General features: G+C 38.2%; 1 protein-coding gene and 1 pseudogene across 2 annotated transcripts in view; both read right to left on the bottom strand.

The window, feature by feature from the left end:
- Positions 1–13,889, bottom strand: part of ZFYVE9 (zinc finger FYVE-type containing 9) — a 173,014-nt gene that overhangs the window by 132,472 nt on the left and 26,653 nt on the right. The window lies entirely within an intron of this gene.
- On the bottom strand, positions 407–3,256 carry LOC102750902 (nucleolar and spindle-associated protein 1 pseudogene; annotated as a pseudogene).

Raw genomic sequence — 13,889 nt, 5'->3', positions numbered from 1 at the left:
TTTCTGGCTTCTTTCCCATCTTAGCAACATTCAATTACAGTGAATCACATTTTCATCCTTTATAAAAGTTTTCCTCCATGACTTATTTGCCACTAAAAATTCTGATTTTCTCCTACTTCATTCTACACAATCTTAAATGTTGAAATTTCTGTGCTCAGTCCTCAAGAAAAAAATCTGATTTTTTTTTTTTTGGCCACCATGAGAAAACATTTATGAAAATCTTAATCACTACAAAGCTCAGAAGCTCCACTTAGATGCAACAGACATGGCTATGATGCTAAGCAACTCTAGTCTTTTTCATAAAGTAAGATGTAACTCTGACAGAGCGTATTGATCCTTGAAGCAGCAATCTTTAGATTTCAGTATGGCCCTGCATATTTTTAAATAAGTAAGGCTAGAATGAGCTATAAAGTTTTTAAGAATACATGGAGTGACAGATGGCAATTACATCAAGTGATCTGAACAAACATGCATAGGTAACCAAACACTTCACATAGGTAGAATATTTATGCCATTACCAACCCGTGTGGCTGCCTGTTTCATTAAGACCACTCGATTTTCTAGAGGAAGAAGGGGTGGCTTTCTCAGCTTGTTATTGGTCCAAGTGCTACTAATACTAAAGCCTGTGGTAGAATTACCTACCATCAGGTAAATGCTTCTGTCTAGAAGGATTCCAGTTCTGTCAGCAGAAGGAACTTGACATTAAAAATCTAGGTCAAGAATCTGTAGGATGAGTCTCATTAGAAAACTGAATTGGACAGAGACTTAGGTAAAAACCATCTCAAAGAATTTGTGCGCTTTAAGGTTAGTAACATCTTTTCAGAGATGTAGCATGTGAAGAACCCACCTACTACATAGATAGTCAACAAAGAGCAGAAAAAAGTCTTGACTAAAGTGGGGAAGACAATATTAAAATATTTACACTAAAGAAAGGATTCAGAATAAAGTAGTATTTATAGGATGTTAAAAAATTAATCTTTGGCCATAATGAGGCCTCTTTGAGCTCCCAAAAGCTTTGCTTTCTTCTTCTTTCATTTTTGCTCATGTTGCTTCCATTGTTCCTCCCTTTGTGTGGCTCATAGGTGAGGGGACCAGACAGACTTACTTTGAGATCAAACACTGGTTTCCTTCCAGAGACTGAAGTCTGTGCTGCCTCAGTTGTCCACTTGAATGGGGTAACAACAGAAGCAGAATTCCTGTTTGTAGTCTTTAACTTTTATGTCCCAAGCATAGCCTGGCCTTTTGGGGTACTCCCAGATATGGTCACATGTGGAGACTTTCTGGCTGGAGTCTACCCTTATGCTCATTATCTTTGACAGCAGCTGAAAACCTGACATTCATTTTAGTTTCTGAGAGAACGGAAGGCTTGGTGGACCCCTTCTCACACAAGGTGCTCAGGCCTGCAGAACCCAGGGGCCAGCCCTGAGAGCGGTGCTGGCTGGTGGGAGTACAACCCACAGGGAGCCTTCTCTGGAGAGGAACAGGAGTCACCACCGCTCCCTTGGTGACCGGCTGCTTCTTCAGTTCATTAAATGAAATGTGTTCTTCAAAATGTTTCTTTTTTCTCTCAATATATTGATCACTCCATTTCCTTAAAATGAGACTCATGAAGCTTCTTAAAGTTCGGAGTAGTGCTTATAGTTCTTTTACTTTTTCCAGGTTTAGAAAATCCATCTGTGTAGAGAGGCTTCTTTCTTTCTGAAGGTACCTTTGAATCTTCATTACCATTTATTCTTTTTCCTGAGGAAACCGTATTCTCCTCTCCTTGGCTCTCATCTGGTGGTGAAGGAACTTCTGCATCAGTTCTGAGATCCTGGTTTTCCTGCTTCTCTTGATTCTGGAATTCAGTGTGATCACTTATTTTTATCTCTGAATGATCCTCCGGGGAGTCAGGGTTCCTGTGGATTATATCCTGCACTTTCTCCTTGTTTTGGTGACATGGACAACCAGCTCCCTCTCAGCTTGTTCTTGGCTGCTGCATCTCAGCCTCATCAAAAGATGATACAAAAGTTTGATTTCCATCCTGATACTCGTTTTCTTTTTTTGCTTCATGTTTAAGGTGGGCTTTCAAGGCTTTTAACAACTTGTCTGCCCTGAGGTTAGCCCGGAGGCCCAGACTTTTGGCCAAGTTCTGCAGGTGGCTATACTTGAAGGAGTCCAGCTCCTCAAGGGAGGGTATGGCCATGGTGAGCTGCATCCAGGCGACCACATAGAGGACACATACTCCACCCTCAGCAGCGCAGTTCAAAACTCTGGCACCTGATTTATATTCTTTTTTAAGGGAATTCTATCCACTACCATTTCCTTAAAACCATCGTTAACAAGTCCCAATTTCCTTTTATCTACTTCAAACCTCTTTGGGTTCTAAACCTATATATACAAGTGCCTATTCATGTCTCTGTATCTCACAGACATCTCAAACTCAGTAAGTGTATCTACTCTGATACTAATCAATGCTGTTTCTTCTCCAGTCCCTATATAATCATCCACCCAGTTCTGCATGATATAGTCATTCTGTATCCCCCTCTCTCAATGATGCTCAAAATCAACATTCAACCATCTCCTAAAATTGATGAAAATCCATTTACTCTGTCTACAATCACTACCTTGATCCAAGCCCCTATTAACCTACATCTGGATTACTGTAATAATCTTTTCAATGATCTTCTTATACCTATTTTTTTCTTTTTCTTTTCCCCTCCCTCCCTCTCTCATACCTATTTTTGCTACCAACTCCCCAAATCCATTCTCCACTCAGCAATAATCTTTCAAAAGAACTAAACAAGGGTCAAAAAAGAAATGAAAAGAGAAAATTTTAAAAACCTTGAGACAAATGAAAAACAATACAGTTTATGGGAGGAAGCAAAAGCAGTTCTAAGAGGGAAATTCATAGTGATACAGGTCTATCTCAAAAAACAGAAAAATGTCAATCTAACTTTACACCTCAAGGAAGTAGAAAAAGAAGAAAAATGAAGCCCAATGTTTGTAGAATGAATGAAATAACAAAGATCATAACAGAAATAAATGGAGACTAAAAAAATAAATTAAAAAGATCAATGAAATTAAAGCTGGTCCTTTGAAGAGATAAACAAGATAGACAAACCTTTAGCTAGACTAACCAAGAAAAAAAAAAAGTGCGCCTGGGTGGCTCAGTTGTTAAGTGCCTGCCTTCAGCTCAGGTCATGATCCCAGGGTCCTGGGACTGAAGCCCGCATCAGGCTCCCTGCTCCATGAGAAGCCTGCCTCTCCCTCTCTCACTCCCCCTGCTTGTGTTCCCTCTCTCACTGTGTCTCTCTCTGTCAAATAAATAAATAAAATCTTAAAAAAGAAAAAAAAGGGGGCTCAAATAAATAAAATCAAATATGAAAGAAAAGAAAGAGAACTGATACCACAAAATACTAATGATCATAAGAGACTACTAAGAACAATTATACACCAACAAGTTGGACAACCTAGAAAAAATGGGATAAATTTCTAGAAACATACAACCTTCTAAAACTGAATCATGAAGAAATAGAATAAGCTAATTACTAGTAAGGAGACTGAATCACAAATCAAAAACCTCCCAGTAAATTTACAACCAAGAATACTCAGCAAGATGATCACTCAGAATTGAAGGAGAGAGAGAGTTTCCCAGACAAGCAAAAACTGAAGGAGATAATCACCACTAAATCACATACAAGAAATGTGAAATGGGGGCACCTGAGTGGCTCAGTTGGGCATCTGACTCTTGTTTTCAGCTAGGGTCGTGATCTCAGGGTTGCGGGATTGGCCTGTGAGGGCTCTCTCCCTCCGCATCAGCCCCTCCCACCACTCTTTCTCCCAAATAAATAGGTCTTTTTTTTTTAAGATTTTATTTATGGGCTCCTGGGTGGCTCAGTCGGTTGGGTGTCTGCCTTCTGCTCACATCATGATCCCAGGGTTCCTGGGATCGAGCCCCGCATTGGGCTCCCTGCTCAACGGAGAGCCTACTTCTCCCTCTCCTTCCGCTGCTCCCCCCGTGCTTGTGCTTTCACTCTCTCTCTCAAATAAATAAATGGATAAAATCTTTAAAAAAAGAGAAAGATTTTTATTTATTTATTTATTTGAGAGAGAGCAAGCAAGCATGAGTAGGGGGGAAGGGGCAGAGGGAGAGGGAGAAGCAGACTTCCTGCTGAGCAGGGAGCCTGATGCAGGGCTCAATCCCAGGACCCCAAGATCATGACCTAAGCCAAAGGCAGCCGCTTAACCAACTAAGCCACCCAGGTGCCCCAGTAAATAAAATCTTTAAAAAAAAAAAAGAAAATAAAAAGAAATGTGAAATGATCTTATATCAGCAAAAAAGAAAAGGCCATAACTAGAAATAAGAAAATTTATGAAAGAAATCTCACTGGTAAAAGCAAATAAAAAGTAAAGGCAATGAATCAGCCACTTAAAAAGCTAGTATGGGGCTTTCTGGCTGGCTCAGTTGGTAAAGCATGCAACTGTCGATCTCAGGGTTGTGAGTCAAGCCCCAGTTGGGCACACAGCTTACTTTATTTTTTAAGATTGATTTATTTTATTTATTCATTCATTCATTCATTCATTCATTCATTCATTCATTTATTTCACAGAAAGAGAGCACAAGCAGATAGAGCAGCAGGGAGAGGGAGAAGCAGACTCCCTGCTGAGCAGGGAGCCTGACATGGGGCTCAAACCCAGGACACTGGGATCATGACCTGAGCTGAAGGCAGACGCTTAACCAAATGAGCCACCCAGGTGCCCCCATAGAGCTTACTTTAAAAAACAAAATTTTTTAAATAAAAAGCTAGCTTGAAGATTAAAGGACAAAAACAGCAAAATCAATTATAACTACAATAAGTAGTTAAGGGATATGCAAACTAAAAAGCTGTAAATATGACAACAAAATCACAAAATGAGAGAGTAAAAATGTAGTGCTTTTAGAATGCATTCAAACTTCAGCAACTATCAGCTTAAAATAGACTGCTATATGTTTATGTAGATACATATGAATTTTATGGTAACCACAAAATAAAAACCTGCAAGAGATACAAAATAGAAAAAAAAATAGAAAGGAACACCAACATAACACTAAAGAAAAGCATCAAACCACAAGGGAAGAGACCTAGAGAATAAGAAAGGAACAGAGAAGAACTACAAAACCACCAGAAAACAATGAACAAAATAGCAATAAGTACATACCTATCAATAATTACTACAAATGTAAATGGACTAAATTCTCCAATCAAAAGACATAGGGTGGGGTCACCTGCGTGGCTCAGTCAGTTGAGCATCTGACTCTTGATTTCAGCTCAGGTCATGATCTCAGGATTATGGGATCAGGTGCCCCATCAGGGTCCACGCTCATCGGGGAGTCTGCTTGAGATTCTCTTTCTCTCTCTCTCCCACTTGCCCTGCTCACACATGCGCACTTTTGCACTCTCTCTCTCAAATGAATAAATAAATCTTTTTTTTTAAAGATTTTTATTTATTTGACATAGAGAGAGACAGCGAGAGAGGGAACACCAGCAGGGGGAGTGGGAAAGGGAGAAGAAGGCTTCCCGCCGAGCAGGTAGCCCAATGCAGGGCTCGATCCCAGGACCCTGAGATCATGACCTGAGCTGAAGGCAGTTGCTTAACCAACTGAGCCACCCAGGTGCCCCTGAATAAATAAATCTATAAAAATAAATAAATAAAACTTAAAAAATAAAGACTCCACCAAAAAACTATTAGAACTAATAAATGTACTCAGTAAATAATTGAATTCTGTATCACAGGATACAAAATTAACATAAAGAAATTGGTTGCATTTATATATACTAATAACAACCTATCAAAAAAAAAATTAAACAAACAATCCCATTTACAATTGCATCAAAAATAAAATACCTAAGAATAAACTTAGCCAAGGAGATGAAAGATCCGTACTCTGAAAACTATACGACACAAATGAAAGAAACTGAAGACAACACAAATAAATACAAACATGTTCTGTGCTCAAGGGTTGGAAGAATATTGCTAAAATGTCCATATCACCCAAAGCAATCTACAGATTCAATGCAATCTCAATCAAAATTCCAATGACATTTTTCACAGAACTAGGACAAAGAATCTTAAAATTTGTACAGAACCACAAAAGACCCCAAATAGCTAAAGCACTCTTAAGAAAGAAGAACAAAGCTGGAGGAATCACACTCCCAGATCTGAAACTATATTATAAACCTATAGTAATCAAAACAGTATGGTACCTGCATGGAAATAGACACATTGATCAATAAAACAGAGAAGCCAAAAATAAACCCACACATATTTAGTCAATTAAATTACAACAAAGGAGCCATGGATATACAATGGAGAAAGGACAGTCTCTTCAGTAACTGGTGTTGGGAAAGGCAGTCACATGCAAAAGAGTGAAACCAGACACCTACTTACACCATATACAAAGATCAACTCAACATGGATTAAAGACTTGGACATAAGACCTGAAACCATAAAACTCCTACACAGGTTGTAATAAGCTCCTTGACATTGGTCTTGGAAATAATTTTTTGAATTTGACTCCAAAAGCAAAGGCAAGAAAGGCAAAAATAAACAACTGGGACTATATCAAACTAAAAAGCTTCTGCACTGCAAAGAAAACCATCCATGAAATGAAAAGCAGCCCACTGAATGGGAGAAAATATTTGCAAATCATATATCCAAAAGGGGTTAATATCCAAAACATATTCAGAACTCATACAACTCAATAGCAATAAAAATCCCCAAAGAATCTAATTATAAAATGGGCAGAAAATCTGAACATTTTTCCAAAGAAGATATACACATGGCCAACAGGTACATGAAAAGGTGCTCAACCTCACTAATCATCAGGGAAGTGCAAATCAAAACCACAATGAGATATCATCTCACACCTGTTAGAATGGCTATTATAAAAAAGATGAGAAATAGCAAGTGCTGACCTCTTTGACCTTGGATGCAGCAACTTCTTGCTAGACACATCTCCAAAGCAAAATGAAAAGCAAAACAAAAAGTAAAACATGGGCGCCTGGGTGGCTCAGTTGGTTAAGCAACTGCCTTCGGCTCAGGTCATGATCCTGGAGTCCCGGGATCGAGTCCCACATCGGGCTCCCTGCTCAGCGAGGAGCCTGCTTCTCCCTCTGACCCTCCCCCCTCTCATGTACTCTCTCTCATTCTCGCTCTCTCAAATGAATAAATAAATCTTTTAAAAAAAAAAAAAGTAAAACAAAAGCAAAAATGAACTATTGGGACTTCATCAAGATAAAAAGCTTCTGCACAGAAAAGGAAACAGTCAACAAAACTAAAAGGTAACCCACAGAATGGGAGAAGATATTTGCAAATGTCTTATCAGGTAAAGGGCTAGTATCCAAATTCTATAAAGAACCTATCCAACTCAACACCCAAAAAACAAAAAATCCAATCAAGAAATGGACAGAAGACATGAAGAGACGTTTCTTCAAAGAAGACACAAAAATGGCCAAAAGACACATGAAAAAATGCTCTCAACATCACTCAGCATCAGGGAAATACAAATCAAAACCACAATGAGATACCACCTCACACCACTCAGAATGGCCAAAATTAACAACTCAGGAAACAACAGATGTTGGTGAGGATGCGGAGAAAGGGAGACCCTCTTACACTATTGGTGGGAATGCAAACTGGTACAGCCACTCTGGAAAACAGTATGGAGGTTCCTCAAAAAGTAAAAAATAGAGCTACCCTACAACCCAGCAATTGCACTACTAGGTATTTATCCAAAGGATAGAAACATAGTGATTCAAAGGGGCACCTGCACCCCAATGCTTATAGCAGTAATGTCTACAATAGCCAAACTATGGAAAGAGCCCAGATGTCCATCGACATGTAAACGGATAAAGAAGATGTGGTATAGGGTGCCTGGGTGGCTCAGTTGGTTAAGTGACTGCCTTCAGCTCAGGTCATGATCCTGGAGTCCCGGGATCGAGTCCTGCATCAGGTTCCCCGCTCAGCGGGAAGCCTGCTTCTCCCTCTCCCGCTCCCCCCTCTTGTGCGCGCTCTCTCTCTCTCGTTCTAATAAATAAAATCTTAAAAAAAAAAAGATGTGGTATATATATATACATATATATACACACATATACACCATATATATGTATATACATATATATGGAATGGAATATTACTCAGCCATTAAAAAGAATGAAATCTTACCATTTGCAATGATGTGGGTGGAGCTCAGTGTATTATGCTAAGCAAAGTCAGTCAGTCCAAGGAAGACAACTACCATATGATTTCACTCATGTGGAATTTAAGAAAGAAAGCAGATGAACATAGGGGAAGGGAAAGAAAAGAAAAATAAGATGAAAATAGAGAGGGAGGAAAACCATAAGAGATGCTGAACTCTAGGAAACAAACAGGGTTGCTGGAGGGGAGGTGAGTGGGGGAAAGGGGTAACTGGGTGATGGGCATTAAAGACAGCACTTAATGGGGGTGCCTCAGTTGATTAAGCATCTACCTTCAGCTCAGATCATGATGCCAGGGTCCTGGGATCACGTCCTGCATTGGGCTCCCTGCTTGGCAGGGAGCCTGCTTCCCCCTTCTTCCTCCCCTTGCTTGTGCTCTCTCTTGCTCACTCACTCCCTCTCTCTCAAATAAGTAAATAAAATCCTTAAAAAAAAGAGAGGGGGAGGGTGGTGCCTGGGTGGCTCAGTCAGTTAAGCATCTGCCTTCGGCTCAGGTCATGATCCCAGGGTCCTGGGATCGAGTCCTGCATCGGGCTCCCTGCTTAGCGGGGAGTCTATTTCCTCCTCTCCTTCGGCCCCTCCCCTCCCCCCTGCCCATGCACGCTCGCTTGCTCACTCTCTCAAATAAATAAATAATATCTTAAAGAAAAAAAAAAAAGGAGGGCACTTGATGTAATTAGCACTGGGTGTTATATGCAACTGATCAATCACTAAATTCTACCCCAGTAACTATTTTGTTATCTACAGGCTAGGTTTATGTTAACTAAATTGAATTTAAATAAAGACTTAAAAAAAAATAATAAATAACAAGTGTCAGCAAGGATGTGGAGAAAAGGGGATCCTTGTGCATTGTTGGTGGGAATGTAAACTGGTGCAGCCACTATGGAAAACAGTATGGAGGTTCCTCAAAAAATTAAAAATACAGGGGCACCTGGGTGGCTCAGGCAGTTAAGCAGCTGATTCTTTTAGCTCAGGTCATGATTTCAGGGTTGTGAGATCAAGCCCAGCACGGAGCCTGTTTAAGTCTCTCTCCCTCTCTGCCCATCTCCCCACTCTGTAAAAAAAAAGAAAGAAAGAAAAGAAAAACTTAAAAATACCAGGAACAACCTAAGTGACCATCAATGGGTGAATAAAAAAATTGGTATGGGGGTGCCTGGGTGGCTCAAGCCCTGCATCGGGCTCCAGGCTCAGCATGGAGCCTGCTTGAGTTTCTCTCCCTCTACCCCTACCCCCACTCGTGCGAGCACTGGAGCTTGCTCTTTCTAAAATAAATAAATCTTAAAATTAAAAAAAAAAAGTTCTGACCACAAGAAAAAAATTCTGTAACTACATATGGTAACAGATGTTAGCTAGACTTACTGTGGTGATCATTTCCCAGTACATACAAATATCGAAACATTATGTTGTAAACCTGAAACTAATATAATGTATGTCAATTATGCTTCAATAAAAAAAACAGAATTACTCGGGGCGCCTGGGTGGCTCAGTTGGTTAAGCGACTGCCTTCGGCTCAGGTCATGATCCTGGAGTCCCGGGATCGAGTCCCACATCGGGCTCCTTGCTCAGCAGGGGGTCTGCTTCTCCCTCTGACCCTCCCCCCTCTCATGTGCTCTCTCTCTTTCTCTCTCTCTCAAATTTAAAAAAAAAAAAAAAATCTTAAAAAAAAAAAAAACAGAATTACTATATGATCTAGCAATTCCACTTTGGGTATTTATCTGAAGAAAATGAAAAATCCCAATTTAAAAAGATATCTGCACCCCATGCTCATCACAGCATTATTTAAAATAGCTACGACATGGAAACAAACAAAGTGTCCATCAATGGCTGAATGGATAAAGATGTGGTATGTATTTACAGTGGAATACTATTCAACCATAAAAAAGAATGAAATCTTGCCGTCTGTGACAACATGGATGGACCCTGAGGACATTATAGTAAGTGAAGTAAGACAGAGAAAGACAACCACATGATCTCACTTATATGCAGAATTTAAAAACAAAAGAATAATCCTAGCTTGTAGATACAGAGAACAGACTGGTAGTTGCCAGAGGCAGGGGGAGGGGGATGGATGAAATGGGTGAAGGGAGTCAAAAAGTACAATTCTAGTTATAAAATAAGTCATGGGATGTAATATGTGTACAGTATGGTGGTTATTGTTAATAACACCGTACGGCACATTTGAAACTTGTTGAGAGTAGATCTTAAAAGTTCTCATCATACAAAAAATCATGTTTACTATCTATGTATGTCAACAGATGTTAACTATACTTACTGTGATCATTTCACAATATGTACAAATATCAAATCATTATGTTATACATCTGAAACTAGTATATGGCAATTACACAATTTAAAAAAGATTTAATCAAATGATTCCTCATCTTGAAACTCTTCCATTGATTTCCATTGTACTTAAAATAATATATTAAAATAATATTGAAACCAACTATGACTTTATAAGGTCCTGCATAATTTAATCCTGCCTAACTCTTCAGCTCATTCTTTTGCCATTTTCCCTCCTACTTACTTCTCTCCATCCACACTGACATCTTCCTCTTCCTCAAGAGTATCATGTTGTTTCCACCTCTGGTCCTTTTATCCATGCTCTTCCCATCCTTGGTTTGTTGTTTCTGACTCTTTTCTTCTACCTCTATCCTCCTGGCTAATACAAACTCACTCAACTTTCAGGTCTGAGAGTGTATGTTAATTCCTTAAGGAAGAGCTCCTTTGACCCCTCAGCATAGGTTTTATGCATAGCTCTCTTATAACTCTATAATTATTTTTGTAACACTGTAAAATATCAGCTGGTATGAGGACAGGTTACATGATTATCTTCTTCACCAAAATACTGACAGCACTTAGCAAGCAGTAAATAAATATTTTTCTATAAATACATGCTGATATATTATATATTCACTAATAAACACAACTACAACAATTTCTCCTATTAAACGCCATGCTGTCATTGGTCAATCCTCCCAGGCTTCATTGATGTTTATGATGATCTTCTATTTACCAATCCTTATAATTTGTTGATCTCTACCCTCTTGATTTCTCTATCACTTCAACCAAGACTCCTTAAAAGAACCACTGTAAATTTTGCATTTCAACATCTAGGATACTCAAAACAGGGAGAGAACACTCACTAGATGAGAGCTTTTACAAATGATATGGTAAGGTTCCCTGGCCAGTAGTGTATAATACAATCTGCTCAATGACTAAGAATGTATAAGAGCACTCAGAATGTGAACAAAGGTAAGAATATAGTGAGGGGCGCCTGGGTGGCTCAGTCGTTAAGCGTCTGCCTTCAGCTCAGGTCATGATACCAGGGTTCTGGGATCAAGCCTGCATCTGGCTCCCTGCTCAGCACGAAGCCTGCTTCTCCCACTCCCCCTGCTTGTGTTCCCTCTCTGGCTGTGTCTCTGTCAAATAAATAAATAAAATCTTAAAAAAAAAAAAAGAAAGAACTATTATAGTGAAAGAGATTATTTTGTATATCCTTTAATGTTGTTGAATTTAACAAAAACTTCCATAAAATAGTTAATCATCAACACTCTGTGTGTCCATTTTTTGGAGAGGGGAAAAATAATAATATTATTTATTGTCCACTTACTATGTATCAGACCCTGCTGCTGCAAGTGCTTTATAGGTATTAACCCCCTAATCCTCTTAAAAACCCTAAATAGTAGGAATGGAATTAAGCCCTCCAGAATGTACATATACTACAAGAAGGCACAGATTTTGTCTTAATCCTCCTTGTTGTATCATTGGCATCCAAACAGTGTCTGGCATATGGTAAGCACTCAAATATTTGTTGAATGAATAATGAGGAAATGGAGGCAAAAAGAAGTTCAGTAACTTGCACAAAGTCACACAGAGTGGCAGCGCCAGGATTAGAACTTAGGCAATATGGTTTCATATCCCAGACTCTTAACCACTGGGTATATATATTTGGAAACTACATTCCTCCTTCACTTCTCCTCTTTACCACTCAGGAGTAAATGCAATGTAGAAATGCTTCCATGAACCAGAAGTTCTCCTCACTGTTCTGCTAAAATAAAAAGAAACTCTAGTTTTAATAACATATAAACACTAGATTACAGTATGTCTGAATTTATGAATGTTCCTACTAGAGTTACAGTCCTCAGAGCAGAGCAGGAAAAGAGATATAGATCAACAGGTTGCTATAAGGGGTTTTTAAAATATATATATACATGTCTGTTATATTCATACATGTTATTTAACATAGGATTATAATCAGTTACCACTACACAGAACAGTGTGAAATGAGGCATGCATGTACATCTAAATTTGCCATAGTCTCTTTAAATAGCTAAAGAGCATTTCATTATATGGATGTATTACAATTTAACTCTCATCCCTATCAGTATCTAGATTGTTTCCATATTTTAATATCTATACACACTATAATGAATCTTTATACATGTGTCTTTACACTTTAATATACGATAAATCCCTAAAAGTGGCATTTAAGACAAAGGTAGTATACATTTTAAATTGTAATAAATATTGCCAAAACTTTCACCAAACATGCTGTGTTTTTTTTATATTTCCTCCAAGAGTATATAAAATTTTTTCTATACACTCTTGTCATTACTATTATCTTTGCAAATCCTCCAAGTAGGAAGTGGAATATGATTTTCTAATTTCTATTTTTAATTATGAGAAGTTAAACATCTATTTATATCTTTTATGTTCATTGGCCTTTCTACAAATTGCCTATAAATGCTTTATATGTATCATGTTCAGAATCTTCATCCCAGTTTAAGGTTTGTTGTTTTTTACTACATGGAAATCTTCCATTTTTGTGCAGTCAAATTCACCAATCTTCTTTATGGATTCTACATTTCACATGATGCTTAGAAAAACCTTCCTCATTCCAATATAATAAAAATATTCACCCATGTTTTCCCTATTTCTATGGTTATTTTTGCTTGTTTTACTCTTTTATCATCTAGAATCTATTTTGGTAGGAAAAGTTCTATAACTTGCTTTTCTCATTCAGTGATATATCCTAAATATCTTTCCAGATCCACTACTTCATTTATTTCAACTGTGCATAACAGAATTCTAAAATATACCCATATCATAGTTTATTTAGTTATTTGAATTTATAACTATATATAACTAATATGCTTATTATGTATAATAATAAACTATGTTTATTATACGTAAAATATATAATATATATTATATAGTTATATAATATTAATAATAAACTAATATGTTTATTAGTTAAATACAGTTTAGTTTATTAGTCATTTAAAGCATTAAGAACACTTACACTTTCCCCTGTTTTTCCACAATTACCAAGAATGCTGCCATGGGGGCGCCTGGGTGGCTCAGTCGTTAAGCGTCTGCCTTCGGCTTGGGTCATGGTCCCAGGGTCCTGGGATTGAGCCCCGCATCGGGCCCCCTGCTTGGCAGGCGGCCTGCTTCTCCCTCTCCCACTCCCCCTGCTTGTGTTCCCTCTCTGGCTGTGTCTCTCTGTCAAACAAATAAAAAATAAAACCTTAAAAAAAAAAAAAAAAAAAGAACGCTGCCATGAATACCTTTGTACATGTCTCCTTACATACATTTTTTTTTTTTTAAAGAACAGACCATTTTATTTATTTATTTATTTTAAAGATTTTATTTATTTGACAGAGA

Source organism: Leptonychotes weddellii, chromosome 4 (genome assembly GCF_054177405.1).
Source record: "Leptonychotes weddellii isolate Sample4059 chromosome 4, ASM5417740v2, whole genome shotgun sequence".
Taxonomy (NCBI): domain Eukaryota; kingdom Metazoa; phylum Chordata; class Mammalia; order Carnivora; family Phocidae; genus Leptonychotes; species Leptonychotes weddellii.
This window is presented reverse-complemented; position numbering and strand designations above follow the sequence as displayed.